This window comes from Neovison vison, chromosome 6 (assembly GCF_020171115.1).
Source record: "Neovison vison isolate M4711 chromosome 6, ASM_NN_V1, whole genome shotgun sequence".
Classification (NCBI taxonomy): domain Eukaryota; kingdom Metazoa; phylum Chordata; class Mammalia; order Carnivora; family Mustelidae; genus Neogale; species Neogale vison.
In genome coordinates this window covers 160,405,153-160,423,624 of record NC_058096.1, presented here as the reverse complement: position 1 = coordinate 160,423,624, position 18,472 = coordinate 160,405,153, and positions in this window count along the sequence as shown.

Here is an 18,472-nt window from a genome sequence, read left to right as displayed (position 1 = left end):
TTCACTAGCTCTGTCAAGGCAGGGCTAAAGTTTTTACTCCTGTTTATGCCTCATTTAGCCTATGATAGAACCTGGCAAATAACAGAGGCTCAAGGAATGCTTAGACAATTTAATGGCATTGAATTTTTATTCTGCAACTTAATTTTAATTATTTAAGTATCTTCCAGTATTGATCACAGGCAACACATTTCTCTCTGAGACTTGCAATGGAAAGGGTTAAATTAACTCAAAGAAGAGATGACATGTTGACAAAGTGAACTGAGTATGCAGCAGATCCCTCCTAAATCTCTATAAACTGTGACAAAGTCCTGCTTTATTTTAACTTGTCACGGAAAAGGACATATATGTTGAGCTAGGTCAGATCAGATTGTAGTCTGTCATCGGCCATGATCCCAGGCAGCATGATGGAGAGTAATCCAAGGTGACACTAGTATTGCTGCTAGATTTATGCTTGGAAGAAGTACTTTGAACAGATAAAGTGGCATATGTGTGTCCATTAATATTAAAGGAACTTTCTATTAACATTTCTAATTATTACATTTTTTGCGGTATTAGTATCTAAAAGGATGTGGCATGCCATACCACATATCATTAATTTTAATGATGTACATAATCTCATCATTTACAATGTGCCAATTTTGGGCAAATTCAGCATGAAAATCTCTTCCTGGGACAATAATTACCAGGTGAGAGAATTCTCAGATTTTTAAGGAGCCAGGAGATCAACTAGTAGAACTATTTCAATTAAGAGATCAGGAAACATGTCAGTAAGTTTAAAGACTTGTGAGACAATACATAACACAATGGGGACTAGAATCAATTTCTCCTCTTACAAGTCCCAGTATTTCTGTGTTTCTCACTAAGAAGTGAAGGACCACCAAGCTGCTGTTGGGAGAGTCTTCCTAAGTTCTCAGCAACGTGGTTGGCCTGTCTGAGGTTACTCTTGAGTATGGGAGTGTCCCTGGGATCCCATCAGGAGAGTCTGGTCGAAAGGTTCTGGAAAAAATGAATCTGGCTCCAAGGAAATTTCTTCCCAAATCACTTCCCTCCCAAAAACTGGCTTTGTGATTCAGTCAAAGTCAAAAGATGATAAACAAGAGAAAGAAAAAGAGTAGAGAAGATATAGGGCTGAGCAGGAAGGAGAAGAGAATGCGAGGAAGAAAGTGGAAAAAAAGAAAGATTCTTTAGCATCTCATATATCACTGAAGTTTATTTAAGTTTTCACAAAAAGAGAAGATATAAAAATAGGAAGACAATTTCTTTACATTTTATTTACTTATTATTTTGTTTTCTTTTTCCTTTTTTATTTTTTAAAAACATTTCTTTACATTTTTGCCTCCTCATCAGCTTCATATACCAAAATAAGTGAAAGCATGTAAAATATTATATGAATTCATTTGAATATGTTAGGTTCTAACCTATTTCAGAGAGAATGGCATATGTGTATATTATATTTGTTATGGTATATTTTTCAAACTTATAAAGAAGGAAATTCAGACACATGCTACCACACAGATGAACCTTGAGGATGTTATGCTAAATAAAAAAAACAGTCACAAAAAGATAAACATTGTATGATTTTGCTTATATAAAGTATCCACAGTAGTCAAATTTAGAGACAGAATGAAAAATGGTGGTTTCCAGGTACTAGAAGGAGGGCAGAATGGGGATAATTTCTTCATTGTATATAAAATTTCAGGTAGAGATTTGGAGTTTCAGTTTGCAAGATAGAGTTCTGTAGATTGGTTGCACAAAAATGTGAATGTACTTAATACTGAACTATACATTTAAAAATGGTCAAGACGGTAAATTGTATGTGTAGTTTACCCCAATGTTAAGAAAAAGTTAGCATTGGGAGTAAGTGTGAAGTCTCATGGTAAAATTTCATCTCCTTTTGAGATAATTCTGAGCTTTGTCTCATGATGAGATTATGTCAATAATGCCTATAAAGCTTTTACCATCAATCTAAACATCAAAGAAAACTGGGTTGTGCAAAGCTGCTGATTTTACTTTCATTGTCCAATATAATGGATTTTTATGATGTGTGTGTGTGGTATATATTTATGTATGTAATACATGCATGTATGTAATAGCTGGTTTGCATATAATATCAATCTTCACATGCATCCTGTCAGTTAATCCTCCCATTAACCTAGTGGTTTGGATATTGTTATCATGCCCAGTGAACAGATGACTTAACTCATACTTACAAAGTCTCTTAAGTCACAAACCTAGCAAATGGTGGAGCTAGATTTGAAATCTCTCTGTCTCTCAAGCTCAGACTTTTAACCAATCACCTTGCCTTCAGGTCACTATATCAAAACTCCTGATTGAGGTAGAGAGAGGCAACCACATATCAGATTCACTCCCCAGGTCCACAGCTAACACCTGATGAACTTTATTTTGCTTTAAATATTTTATTTATTTATTTAATATTGAGAGAGAGAGAGAGAGAGAGCAAGAGAACACAAGCAGGGGGAGCAGCAGAGGCAGAGGGGCAGAAGCAGGCTCCCTGCTGAGCTGGGAGCCCAATGTGGGACTTGATCTCAGGATCCCGGGATCATGACCAGAGCTGAAGGCAGTCACTTAACCAACTGAGCCGCACAGGCACCCTTGAACTTTACTCTATTGATTTAAAACAATTATGGTGCTTTTAAAAACAGTCTTATTGAGATATTGATTACACATAATACATTTCCTATATTTAAACTAGATGATTTAACAGGATTTAACATATATATATATATATATATCCATGACACCATCACTACAATCAAGATAGCAAATATATATCTCACTCCCAAAACTTTCCTCGTGTATTTTGTTAATTCTTTTCTAAATGAATTAAAATGTCAATTCTTCACCAAATTGATCTATAGATACAACACAATACCAGTAAAAATCCTGGCAGGATTTCTTTTTTTCTGGTTATTAGCAAACTGTTTCAAACACATTTCTGGATTGTAAAAGAAACTAGAGTAGTCAAAAAGAGTTTATAAAAGAACAAAGTTGAACACTTATATTACCTGATACTAAGACCTAATCTTAATAATGTCATAAGCAAGTTGGTATATTATTGGCAAATTTGGACACATAGGTCAGTGCAGGATATTAAATCCAGATACCCATAAACACAAATATGGTGCATTGTTTTTTGTTTTTTGTTTTTTGTTTTTTTTTGACCAAGGTGAAAGTATAATTTAATGGAGAAAGGATAATTTTTTTCAACAAACGATGCTGGAGAAATGTAATGTCCCTATACAATAACTAATCTTGACTTATACCTAGCATCTTATATAAACACTAACTCAAAATGATCATAGACTGATGCAAATCCTAAACATGTAGAACTTTTAGGAAAAAATATTTATGATCTTTAGAGTTGGGCAAAAAATCCTTAGGTCTCATACCAAAAAACATGATCTACTAAAACAGATAAATTAGATTTCATCAAAATTTAAAATGCTTCCTCTTTGAAAGACATCTCCAAGGGAATGAAATGATAAATTACAGGTAGGGAGAGGATACTTGTAACTTAGTTGTCTGCAACAAGACTCTTTACACTCTTAAAATTCCATCATAAAGAAACACAGAAATAATGAAAATAACAGGGAAATATTTAACAGACACCTAAAGAACTAGAACAAAAAAAGGAAGACGACAAATAAATACAAAAAAAGATACTCTCCATTGTTAGTAATTGAGAATTGCAAGTTAAAACCATGCCGTGAGGTACCATTGCACACCTTTTCAAAAAACAAAAGGAGGGAAAGAAACAAATAAAAAATCCCTGAAAAACCAAGTGTTTTTGAGAATACAGAGCAACTGGAACTCTCCTGCATTTCTGGTGGGAATTCACATTGAAAAGCCACAATGGAAAACTGTTTGATAGTTCTTTATAAAGTAAAACATATTTTTACTTTATAGCCCAGTAATATCACTTTTAGGTATTTTGGGAAATAAAAATTTGTGTTTTGTGCAAAAATATACATGATGTATATCTATATACAAACAAAAAAATACACATGAATTCATGTTACATAACTGAATGTTCATAACAGTATATTTTCTAACAGCCTGAACAAGAAATAATCCAAATTTCTTCAACTAGTGAGTGGCTAAACCAACTTCAGTACATCCTTATAGTGGAATAAGTATTCAACAACGAAAAGAAGGGAAGAATTGATAAACATCACAACATAACTGAACATCAAATGGTTTACAATAACTGAAAGAAGTCACGTGGAAAATTTATACACTGTATAATTCCATTTATATGACATCTAGAAAGGGCACAGAGATAGGTCTGGGTTGGGGGAGGAAATCAGATGGAAGGAAGGCATCACTTCATTCAAATGGGCATCATGGAGGAACTATTTGCTATGAGAGAACTATTCTGTGCCTTGATTGTGGTGGTTGTTACATGGATCTACGGCCTATTAAAACTCATAGTAATGCACAACTACAGCAAGAAACTGAACTTTATGCTGCATCTACTTTTTTGAAATATTTAAAAATTTTTAAAATGGGATATTACCTTTTTTAAATAAAAAAGTAAGTTCTTAATCCATGAGATATTAGAACAGTCACTGCAAAGTGACCTGTGCATTGCTTCTACAGTCATGGGGTCCTCCAGCCATCTAGTTCCACTCAGATGTAGATAAGACCCACAGATGTGATTATTGAAAAAAAAAAAAAAAGAAGAAGAAGGACCTCTCTGCTCTCCTACCCCACATACCGTAGGTTTCCTTTCTGATTTATAAATACAGGTTAGCGGGAAGGATAATATTTTGTACTGAGAGATCAAGTAAATAATTCTTAAATAATTGAGACCGGCCCTCAGCCCACAAACATGCCATCATCAGGAAACTTTCACAGACAGTGGGAGTAGCTAGCTGTTTGAGAGGGTCTGACAGGAAAGTGTTGGGGCTCTTAAATACAGCTTTTCATCCCTAAGAGAGCCCATTTGCTGTATTATAGGATATTGGTGTATATATATATATATATATATATATGTATTTTTTTTTTTCTTAAACTAGCAATCTGCTTAGTCCAAAAGCTAGTATATGCATTATTGCTTTGCTGGATACCAAGCTATTTCTCATTAGAGGAATTGATATTGATTAAAAGTTGTTCACCAAGTATCAGGTCCTGTTGCCATGGAATAATGCTTGGCTCCCCTAATGTTAAACAGAGAGTCCAAAATGATCCTTCAAATTAATTAGAGTAATTTGGAATGAAAACTTGATGGGGAAGCCAGTTGCTAGAGGTGTCAAAGTAAGCCATTACTGCCACCTCATCTTTCCTTCTCACTCAGCACCCCCAAAAGACAGTGAGTACGGTGTTACAAACCATCCCTTGGGCAGGCCAGTGCAGGGCTTATTTCCATGGAGTCGTGACCTGTGTTCTCCCCTCCTGTGTGCAGTTCCAGCAGACAGGGAAGTCAGATAAGCTCAGGCTGGTGCTGCAGACCTTGTCCTCAGTATGCTGCCTCTGCAGCAGCCTGGAAGGTTGGCAGGGCCTCTGCTGCCCTGAAGATGTACTGTACCTGAAATGTACTCTTCCCTAATGAGTGCTTTAAGACAGTTGCCCTTCTCTTTCATCAGCTTCTGGTCTTTAATCCCTTTGTGTTTGGCGTTCTACCCCGCTACATATCCTTCTGTCTCTTTTTGCTGCCAAGATATCACTGATTCTGGGCAATTCAATCTCAGATTAACTTTCTGCTCTTTTCTAGTAAGAATTTTCCTACCCTGTCTCAGATACTATTTGCATTTTTCAAAAATAATGCCGGGCTCCAGTACGAGTAGTTCCCCTGAAACTGAGTGGACGTTTCTGCTATAGACAGCAGGGGAAACTTGAAGAAACTTTGTAAATATCCTGCTAAGAGTGGATAAAGGCATAGGGGAAGAATTCTGAGTCCCAAGACTGACTCAACATAGTCCCATGTGTCATTTCACTTGCCTAAGGGTTGCAATGAGGAGGGCATAGCTGGGAACTTCCAAGGTCCTCAGTGGATGAAATTTCAACTACTTGTGTGGAACTACATCTGGGAAAGTATCAGATCTCAAAGCTAGCTGGTATTTCCATCTTCCAGCTGTGTGAATGTTGATCGCTAAAGGCTTATAACTGCTTTCCTTCTGTGGTGAATTGTTCTTGGCTGATGGGGAGCTGGCCTACTGTTGGAGGTTATGTGCTGCCTCCCAAATATATAGGCAACCAGTAGGCAATGACTGCACGATATGAGGGAACACAATCGAAGCACACTTGCCTCTAGTAGAGATGATTCTGTGTTCTGATTTATGCCCCAGAGTCCCTTATGAATAAGACTATATCAGAGATCACAGCTTGTTTGGCCCTTTCCACACTCAATTCTTTGCTTTCTCACTTTCTTAAAGGGTTGTTCTGAAGAACATTCCCTCAGTAAATCTTATGATTCCATGTTGTTATATCAGATTCTGCTTTCTAAGGAGCCTATCTTAACCATTAACTTCTTGGAGCTACTGTCATAGAGAAAAATGTTTATTTTCTCTAGCTTTGATGTTCACCTCTTTTCTTCTGGCATAGTTTTGAATACTACCCTTACTCCTGGAGGGGGTCTGCTGGTTGTGGTCTGTTTGGCTGTCTTTCATCTGGGTCAGAATTACTTTCCCCAGGCCATATCTGCTCTGACTAATCCAAACTTACGTACAGGGTAATCTTCAGAGATCACATGGAAAAGTCTGGGGAAGAGGTAAAGGAGACATTCTTTATCATCAAGAATAAGAGAAAAAAAAAGAGGTGAAATAAGTCTTTCTTGAAACCTAGAGAACAATCAGTATGGATAGGAGTGTTCTGAAATGTGTCAATTCTGAGAGAATGAGTCCAGAGAAACATATAAAGAAAGATACCTTACATGTATAGAAATTACATACCACTTATAGATAACAATATATCAACATTAATAGCAGGGTTATATTGCCTTAGGTTATTGTTTATTGTGGATCACTTCAAATCTCCAGAAATCACTGCTGATCCTTTAAGCCATGAAGTCCTTTCCTATTAGAGTTTTTTGTTTGTTTGTTTTCATTTTTAAGAGAGAGTGTGTGTGAGTTAGGTAGGCAGAGGGAGAAGGAGAGAGAGAATCTCAAGCAGATTCCACAACCAGTGCAGAGCCCAGTGGCGGTCTCCATCTCAAGACCCTATGATCATGACCTGAGCCAAAATTAAGAGTTGGACACTTAACTGACTGAGATACTCAGTATCCCCACTATTAGGTCATTCTTATCTTTTACATATTGGGTCCTGCATTTTAAGACCTCCCTAAAATCTTACTTGAGTTCCATAGTCTTAACTTTTGAATTCATCTGGACTTTCTTGAATACGTTGTACTGACAAATTTTCAAAAGCCTTTGTGTTAACTGTAACTTGAAAGGTAATATGGGAGCCTAATTAATGAATCACACATGTGTAAGAGACTTCAGTTAGATCAGAATTCACATAATAATTTTCATGCTACTTCCCTATTAGAAAACAGAGGACAGTGAGAGAAAGCCCATACTAAAATCAATCAATCAATCAATCAATCAGGAAAAAATGCCAAAAAAACTTATGTGGTAAGGAATCAAATCCTTCCCTAGAGGAAAGAACTTGTGTGGGGATGGGAAAAAGAAGCAGAGTTTCACAGTCTGGCAGATTAGTAAACAAGAAGCAGGAAAACCTCAGCCAGTCATTACCCCAGTGACCAATACTCAAGAATAAAAACAAATGCATTGTTTCAGATTCCATTTTTCTAACTGCTAACATGCTGTCTAAACTCTGTTAACAACTATCCTTCAAAAGCAAGAATACTGGGCTTTATAGGTATGTTATCATGGTTGTCAACTCTTCACAATAAAATTGAAAGAAATGTTTTCTTCTCTGTTTGCAAGAATAATTAGTCCAATCCTATCAATTTACAGAAGATCAACAGATATTGGAAGATATTCCAGAAAAATAATGACACAATAGTATTATCAGTCATCAATTGTGTGTCCCCATTATGGAAGCATGAAAGTGCTCGATGAAATAATAATACTGGGGTGGAGGTGGATCAGGACCATGGAGAGCAATCACTCTGATCAATGGACGAGTGAAGGGAGGAGAGTATATGTAAGGGACCTATCAGATACCTCTGGGACCTTGATTCATATCCTCACTTCCAATTTCGGCTATCCTTTAGGAAACAGTGCCTGGCCGTCTTTGATGCACCATGTGTTGACAGCATTTCACCCTTAGCATATGCCATGTATTTTCTATTTTGGGTCCCAGGTTTCTCTCATACTTCAGATACCAGCAGGAGCTTCGTGGTCAAGCATACACACACAGTATGGAAATGCAGAGTTAATGACCGCAGGGGAAGCCTTCAACAAGTAGGTATGGGATGAGAGTTGATGGTTAAATACTTTTGTCCTCAAGTGGACACTTCTGGGAGGTTGTCTATATGTTTCTTAGAGGTCTCCAGAGAGAAGCCAGCCCTAATTATCCTCAGTGGAGACCTCAATAGTATACGTTTAGGTGGGAGTTTTCTCTTTCCCTCTGTCTCCCTTTTGGGTCCTTCAGTCCTACATCCTGGATTTACTCTAAAATAAAACACATGTCCATAAATCCTTCTCTTTGATTCTTCTTTTGGGAAGAACCCAAGTTAAGATAGTGTCAGGTGAGTACCTAGAAATCAGATGCTTTCAATGGAATTGAGCCCAGCTGCCCACAGCAGTGGATGAAATAATGTATCCTTTATTGTCTTTTCCTCCTTCTTTCACCTTCTCTGTCCCTGGATCCCTCCTGAGTAAGCCCTGGACACAAGTTCTTGCTCAGGCTCTGCCACCGAGGGGAACCAAACTTAGATAGGGATTGAGTAGAAATGATAAGAGAATTGAAAGGAGAAACAAGGGAATGTAGTTTCACAGAAGCCAAAGGATGGATGAATTTCAAGGAAGAGACAGTGATCATTTGCATCAAAAGCTATAGAGAGGTTAAGCAAGATGAGAAATGAAAATAATCAAATTTAGCAACTGGAAGGTTATAGACAAACTTGGGATAGAACTGTCAATGTGGTGAAGAAGGTAGGTTTTTCTTCTGTTGAAATTTGTTCTATTGCTGCATTTTCCTGTTTCTCTGACACCTTCCTCATTTTTCTAAATATCCAGGCTATAAACTTTAACATTTCCAATCTATTCAGAGAAATAATCTGCTCGATATTACAATAATAGTGAAAGCCATTTTAATTCTATCCCTTTTGTCTCCCAGAATTTATTTTGCATTTACTTTTTATGAAAAAATGTACCACTTCCTCTTGAGTTGCCCCAGCCCACTTCTCTGGTCTTGTTTCCCTTCTTACTCTTTTCATTTATCTGCAATACCCTAATTGTTTGGTTTCTTTAACTTTATACAGCAATGACTCACTTCCCTCTTCATCAAAATTAGTTTTCTTGCCTTTCTTTGATATATGAATCATTCTTCTCTTATAAGTATTATCAGTAACCCTCTATAAATTCTAAAGTTTGCTGTGCATGTGAAAAAGATATTAAAAAATACACTGTTTTCAGTTTAGGCTCATTTTTGGCATCAGTGAGGATAAAGAGAATCTTACTATTCATAAAGGGAAGGGTCCAGAAATGGCACACTCATGATAATAAAAATTATCTTGCCAGGATGGGAAAGGCAGTTCTCTTTAGGGTTTTATTTTAATCTTTAAGTTTATATAATTTCTTTCTTCACAATGTCCTGGGCATTTTACATCAATGTCTGATTCATCCATAAAAGTCCACTATACACTCCTTTGCTTGTACGAAGTCAATTCTATTGACAATATGGGTAATTGTTTTGATTATTGTAAGTGGTTCTGTTCAATAAACCATTATTTGGCATTGAATGATTTTTTGAGGCACTCTGAGAATGTGAAGTGGAAGGAGTTCTGTAAGGAACTGTGAATGTTGTCTCAGAGGCCAGGATGGTGTTTGACTTTGAGGAGTGGGTGCTTTTGACTGAGAGAGTTCTGGGCAGAGGGCCTTCTGGTGTCCTATGTCTTGATCTGGGTATTGATTACACAGGTGTGTTCTGTTTGTGCAAATTCAGTCAGCTTTATACTTATGGTTTACATGCATTTACATATATATTTTATTCTTCAATAAAACTCCCAAATTTAAAAACAAAAATAAAGCCATGAAGTTATTAGATGTGAACACAGCAAATTCTTTTATAACTTCAGTATAAAGTTCTTTTAAACGATGACTCATAAATCAGAAATCAATGCAGAAATGAAAGCTTAAATTGAAAAAAGAAAACATTCTAAGTAAAATTAGAGATAAATGTCAAATTAGAAAGCATTTGCAATGCAACTCACATCTTAACCAGTAAGAAGGCTGTCCAATTGAAAATGAGACTAGCATTTGAACAACAGAAGTGAGAAAGAAATGTCCTTACATGTATGAAAAGTTGATCAGTTTGTGTTATAGGATGATAAATGAAAGTGAAAGCTACAAGAATAAAGAATAAGATTTTTTTTTTGAGTTTGATAACACATTTTGTTATAAGATCTAGGGAAGCAGGGATCCCCATACACTCTTTGTGGGACTATAAATTAGCATAATGTCCATTGGAATTTTATTGGCATTATCCATTGAAATTAAAAATGAATATACTAGGGGTGCCTGGGTAGCTCAGTCAGTTGACTTTGGCTCAGGTCTTGATCTCAGGGTCATGAGATAAAGCATCATGTGATCAAGCCCCAGTGAGGAGTCTGCTTGAGATTCTCTTCCTCTCCCTCTCCCTTTGCCCTTTCCCTTGCTTGCATGTGCACTCTTTCTCTCTAAAATAAATAAACACATCTTTAAAAAAATGAACATATCATATATCAGCAATTCAATTCTGAGAAATTAGATTACTTGTACATGTATAAATGATTCAGGTACATATATTAAGTGAAAGAGTGATTATAATGACAAAACACTGTAGCAATAAAGTTATTTTTGCTAATTTGCAAATAAAATCTGAAATATAAACACAGGCTCTGGGGAGTCAAGGTGAGAAATATATGATTGAAAGGTAGGGTCAGAGAGCTTTCATGGTCTACCTAAATATTTTCTTGAAAATCACCTACTGGGAAAATTAATTAAATAAAAAAACAAAACTAAAGTATAACAAAAAACCCCATGATGTTTCAACTTAAATTACACTAAATAGTAGATAATAATCTAGTAAATGTTGTCATATGATAAAACTCACTAATTCTAAAAAAAAATGGTAATTGCTGTAATATTAGGAAAACATAGCATATTACTGTATAATATCTATCCTTGACCAGAGGTTAGGAAAGTGTTCATTCTCTTGTACTATGCTGGTTGGTGTGTGAATTGACAAAAGATCCTGATAGTACCAACATCTGTGCAATCTCATTCACACCAATTTTTCACTAGAATATGGATCCACACAATATTATGAAAAAGACCATTATCTATACTGTTATTTCTATTAATTGAATATTAACACCGAGCAATGAGTAACCAATAAAAAGTGAAAATAAATTAACATGTAATCGTATGATGAAATGTTACAAAGTCACTGGAAAAAAACCTCAAGTATTTGAGACAACATAAAAGTGTGAAAATATGCTGCAGTGTATGTTAAGTAATTAAGCAAAGTATGACAGTTTATATTATATAATCATAATTTAACAAAATTTCATAGGCAATTTCTGAAAGGAAATCTCTCTAATTGGTAAGAAGATGACCAGTTTTCTTTTGCTTATGTCCAGTATTTTCAAAATGTTATATTTTATACATATATTACTTTATTGTCAAGAAAATGAAAAAACAAGTAACATGCAGTGTGTCAATGTCTGTTATAACTAGAGTATTCTGATATTATTCTGCAGTGCTGGTTTCCTGCAGGTAATATATGGACAGCTTTATTCTGCTCTGAAGGGTCCCTAGTGGTGGTGATTCTCACAGAAAGAAAAGTGGAAAGATTTATTTCAGAAAAGCCTTTTGTCATCTGTCCACTGAACACTTAGATTGATTCTTGGCTCAGTTTCCAAGAGGGCACAAGCAGACCATCTCTTCAGAGATTTCTTAAGTTCACACTCCAGTGCAGTTGGTAAAAACAGCTGGTCCTAGGTCTGGAATCAAGTAGTTTGTTGCTCTAGAATATTATGTACAGACTCCTCCCCTGCACTCAATGCCCCTCCTCCACGTTGGGCATTGGAGGGGCAGGTAACGATTTCTCCCATGTGTCCAAATAGCTCCTATCCCTCTGAATAATCACCATAATCTCCCAGAAAATGCCCAGAGAGTTGCATAGAATTAAGACAATATATGTATCATATGTATCACATTGTTGGACTAAAACAGGGATAGAAGTAAATTCTTAAAAAAAAAAAAAAAGTGGACTAAGGCACTGGGGCTAAAAAAGCCTGTGTTTGAATTTCTACTCTGGTCTTATTCCCTATTGAAACCTGCTCATCTTTCTGAGCCTCAGCTTCTTCCTCTGTGAAAATAGGTCATCAGTATCTAGCATGCCAAGTTGGAAGAGTTGGCCGGTTATATAAGAAAACGTACAGGAAAAATCCTCATGCTATCTGGCTCATGGAGACGCTATTCAGTGCCAGATGCTGATCTAAAGGGGTTATGTATTTTCTCATTAATACTCAATTTCTGAGTATCTTCCATAATCTTCCATTATCTTGACCAAATTTTAGAACTTAGTTTTCTTTCTTTCTTTCTTTCTTTTTTTTTTTTTAAGATTTTATTTATTTATTTGACAGACAGAGATCACAAGGAGGCAGAGAGGCAGGCAGAGAGAGAAGGGGAAGCAGGCTCCCTAGCAGGGATCCCGATGAGGGGCTCGATCCCAGGACCCTGAGACCATGACCTGAGCCGAAGGCAGAGGCTTAACCCACTGAGCCACCCAGGCACCCCAGAACATAGTTTTTCTGAAAGAACCAATTTGGATGCAAATTCATCTGTATAGAGAAGAATGAGAAGAAAAGCTCAATATACGTGTTGACAAGCCTAGACAAAAATCTAGTAGCACTATGTTAAAATACAAGATAATAATTAATGTAAAATCATCTTGCAATGACATGCAATAAATTTGTATGCATACATTTAAATATTTTTATTTTTTTTTATTTTTTATTTTTTTTAAAGATTTTATTTATTTATTTGAGAGAGAGAGATCACGAGTAGGCAGAGAGGCAGGCAGAGAGAGAGAGGAGGAAGCAGGCTCCCTGCTGAGCAGAGAGCCCGATGTGGGACTCGATCCCAGGACCCTGAGATCCTGACCTGAGCCGAAGGCAGCGGCTTAACCCACTGAGCCACCCAGGTGCCCCCCATTTAAATATTTTTAAATTAACTTACAATTGAATTGGCTTTTGGCGTACAGTTCTATTAATCTTGATACACTTATATGATACTTACATAAACAACACTACAATCAGGATACAGGGCATCATACCCAACACTTTCCTTTTACTCTTCTTTTGTGGTAGAACTTTCTCCCCACCCTTATTCTTCTGGCAGCTGCTGGTCTATTCTTCATAACTTTGTCACTATGTGTTTGTCTTTTCAAAAATATCATAGAAATGGACTCATTCAATATGTAACTTTTTGAGATTGGCTTCTTTGGAATTCATCCAAATTGTTGCATTTGTCAATAGCTTCCTCTTTATTGTTGGGAGTATTCCATTGTATGAATGTACAATAGCTTGTTTGATCATTTCTGTGTAAAAGAATATCTGGGCTGTTTCCAGTTTGAGGCACTTATGAATAGAGCTTCAATAAACATTCATGAATAAGTTTTCATATGAAAATAAGTTCTTTGTTTAAAGCAAATATCTTGAAGAAGAATTGCTGGATCATATGGTAAATATGTATGTACATGTATGTGTATATATACATATATATGTGTGTGTGTGTGTGTGTGTCTGTATATATATATTTATAGGCATGTTTGATTTTATGTTATGCTAGGTGGTGGTATATTTTCAATTTTATAAGACATTTCCAAACTATTTTCTAGAATGGCTGGACCATTTTTCATGGTCTTTAGCAATATGTGAAACTAGATTACATCACGTCCTTACCAGTGCTTACCATGTGTTTTTGTTTTTATGAATATGCAAAAGCAATTCAATGGAGAAAAGAGCCTGTTGTTACGTGCGTACACAAGATTGAAATTATTTTTTTATGAACTCTTATTATTATGTAAATCCATCTTTATCTTTGGTAAATGTTTGTGTGTTCATGTTTTCTTATTTGATATTAATATATCCACTCCATCTTTCTTTGGATCAATGTTTGCATGTTATACCTTTTTACTTTTAACTTCCCTATATATCTGAAGTGACTTTTTGGGAGCCTATACTTAGGGATATCTCTTTTTATTTTAAATTTTTAGAAAATGAGAGAGAGGGATTTGGAGCAGAGGGAGAAAGAATCTTAAGCAGGCTTCATGCCCAGTGCTGAGCATGACATGGGGCTTGATCTTGAGATCTGAGCCAAAATCAAGAATAAGGTGCTTAACTGACAGAGCCACCCAGGTCCCCTAACACATCTCTTTTTAAATGTATCCTGACTATTTGTCTTTTAATCATGTCTAGAACATTTACACTATACATATTTATTACTATGTTTGTATTTAGATCTGCCATTTTATTATTTGTTTTCTGCTTGATCTCTTTGTTTTCATGCCTCCATTTTCCTTTCCTGTTTTCTTTTGGCTTACTTGAACACATTTATTATTAAATATTAATGTATCTATTGTCTTTTTATATGCATTTCCTTGAATAAGCCTTGTTTTCCTATGTTTTGTTTTTTAGTGGTTGTTCTTTACATAATTATAGTGGCTTTATGTAATCTGCCTAAAATCCTTGTTTGTCCCTTCCAGTGGGAGGCAGAAAACTTATCGCCCATATACTTCTCCTCAACTTTCACGGTTTGGTTTGCACTTCCTCAGGTGTTACTTCTACTTTCATTGAAAATTCCATCAGATAGTCTCATAGTTTTGCTCTCAACTACCATAGTATATTAAAGAACTCCAGAAAAGTTCATTACATTTATCTAGATGTTTACATTGTGATCTCTCTTCTTTCAAGACTGATGCTTCTAATTTCCTTCTTTCTTTTTTTTTTTTTAAATTTCCTTCTTTCTGATGTCTTTTACCTTTTTAGAGTAGATCTGTGATAATATATTCATTTGTCTTTCCTTCATCTCAGAATGCATTAATTTCAGCTTTATTCCTAAAGAGTATTTCTCCTGCATATAAAATTGTAGGTCAATTGTTCTTTTCTTTCAGTATCCTAAAAACTGTTATTGACTTTGTTGTAGACTTCATTATTTTCCGTGAGAATTCTGCAGTTAGAATCATTATTTCCTTATAATTGAGGCATCTTTTTCTGGTTTATTTCTAGAACTTTTCTTTGTTTCTGACCATTTTTTAAAGTATGTATCTGGATGTTGGTTTCTTTGCAATTTTTCTGCTTGAAGTTTGCTGAACCTCTTGAATCTGTAAGTTTATATCTTTCAGATATTTATGAGAATCTTAGCCATTATTTCTCTAAATAGTTTTTCTCTGTCCTGTCCATTTTCTTCTCTCCTTCTGGGATACCAGTGACATCAATATTTGACCAATGAATGAATGTTCCTGAGAACCTGCTGTTTTTCTAAAGTCTTTATCTAATTTGTTCATACTGGATAGTTCTTTTTCACCTATTTTCAAGTTCATTGGTTCATTCTTATGTCATTTCCATTATGCTATTGAGCCTATTCTGTGAATTTTTTACTTTAGAATACTGTTTTATTCAGTTCCCAAAGTCCATTTATTTCTGGTTTATATATTTTTTCCCTGAGATTTTCTATCCTTTTTCTTTGTTTAAAGAGTATTTACTGATATTTAATTTGACATTTTTATTTTAGATGCTTTGGTGTCTCTGTTGAATAATTTCAATACTTTCACCATTTTCTTACTGACATCTGCTAATGGACTTTTCCCATGCAAGGTGAGATTTTTTTTTCCTAGTTCTTCCTATGCTAGGAAATTTTGACTCATATTCTGGACATTTTGAATATTATATCATGATATTATAAGTCTATAGATCCTATAAAGACTGGCTTTTTTTAAAATAGTAAATTTTCCTGGTAGAGTGCACGCCACAAGTTTGGACCAACTTTCTATGAGTGTGTCTTCAACACTACTTCCCTTCGTACAGCTCTTTGGATCTAAGTGTGTCTTCAGTTGATAGTCTGGAACCTGGCTGTGGCTTTATCTTGGTCAGGTCTCAAAGTCTTTGTCTTGCCATTGGACCTGGATCAATACATGTTGCAGCTTGGTGATGAGCTTAGGAGGTATTTTTTTTTTTTTTATGCTTTCTTACCTTTATTTTTTTTTCTTTTTTTTTTCTCCAATTTATTTATTTTCAGAAAAACAGTATTCATTATTTTTTCACCACACCCAGTGCTCTATACAAGCCGTGCCCTCTATAATACCCACCCCCTGGTACCCCAACCTCCCACCCCCCTGCCACTTCAAACCCCTCAGATTGTTTTTCAGAGTCTATAGTCTCTCATGGTTCACCTCCCCTTCCAATTTACGCAAAAGCACATACCCTCCCCAATGTCCATAACCCTACCCCCCTTCTCCCAACCCCCCTCCCCCCAGCAATCCACAGTTTGTTTCGTGAGATTAAGAGTCACTTATGGTTTGTCTCCCTCCCTATCCCATCTTGTTTCATTTATTCTTCTCCTACCCACTTAAGCCCCCATGTTGCATCACCACTTCCTCATATCAGGGAGATCATATGATATTTGTCTTTCTCCACTTGACTTATTTCGCTAAGCATGATACGCTCTAGTTCCATCCATGTTGTCGCAAATGGCAAGATTTCGTTTCTTTTGATGGCTGCATAGTATTCCATTGTATATATATACCACATCTTCTTGATCCATTCATCTGTTGATGGACATCTAGGTTCTTTCCATAGTTTGGCTATTGTGGACATTGCTGCTATAAACATTCGGGTGCATGTGCCCCTTTGGATCACTACGTTTGTATCTTTAGGGGAACTTAGGAGTTTTTAAACAACTTTACTGTTTGCTTTCCTAAGCTTCTACCTTTCTGTGACCTTCTTGATGTTCTCTGGTTCTCTGGAACTCTCTTCCTAAGTCCTCCACCCAGAAATTTGGGGCTATAGTTATCCTGCTGTGTTCTGGATTCCCCATAACTGCAGCTGATTCTATGACCAGAAGCTGGGAAGCCAGAGAGAGGGGAAAAACCAAAAGCAGCTGGAATCTGTTGGAGCCACAAAACCTCTTGGAACACACTTTCATATTGCTGAGGCAGTTTCCTCTGTCTCAGAATTTTAGATGCCTGCAACTCCCATAGCTGCTGGAGTTACTACCACCACAGATGCCATAACAAGGTTGTCACTGGGTCATGAAAGAATGGAGAAGTAAGTCAAGCAGAGATAGTCAACTATCATATGGTCTCACTTATTTGTGGAGCATAACAAGTATCATGGAGGACAAGGGGTGTTAGAGAGGAGAAGGGAGTTGGGGTAAATTGGAAGGGGAGGTGAATCATGAGAGACTATGGACTCTGAAAAACAACTGAGGGGTTTGAAGTGGCGGGGGGGGTGGGGGGAGGTTGGGGTATCTGGTGGTGGGTATTATAGAGGGCATGGATTGCATGGAGCACTGGCTGTGGTGCAAAAATAATGAATACTGTTTTTCTGAAAATAAATTAATTAATTTAAATTTAAAAAAAGAATGGAGAAAATACATATTTATTTTTTAAAAAGGAAAAGCAAGTATTCTTCCATTCAGAGCCTTAGAATTCCCCTTCCTGATCTTTTGGAGGACTTCTCTTGGAGATCTTTCTGTCCATTTTAAAAACCAGTTATGCATTTGGGGCTGCTTTGAATCCAGGCCAAGGAATACCAAAGTAGGGGGGGAAGATGGTAAAGTCACCACAGGTACAGTGGTGTTTTGAGATATGGTCTTCTTCCTCAATTTGGCTCCTATTGTTTTACCTTTTAGAACCATCACATGCCCTGTACTTTCTACCCAGGTGGAATGTCATTGCTCTTTCTTCCCCGGAATTCAAACTGATCAAACATACTTTATTAGACTAAAACTAGTGTCCTATTTTTCCCCATTGTGCCATGATGCTGTTTTCAAAGATTATGATGAACAAAGATCTCCTTCCTTATGTGTTAAGTGAAACCCAACTCATAATCTTTTGGATATCCTAAATATTGAATGTTAAATTTCCTAGAATTGGCTAAATTTCTCCATGACATCAGCATTCAGCTGTTCTTTTGGAATCCCCGAAACTTTTAGTTTATCTAATACTGATGTGTAGAGGCAGAGAACCAATCCTACCTGAGTGTCCACTCATTCATGTCTTTTCTCATATAACTATCCTTACCTGTTTCCCTGAGCTGTTTCTGTGCCTGATGGAA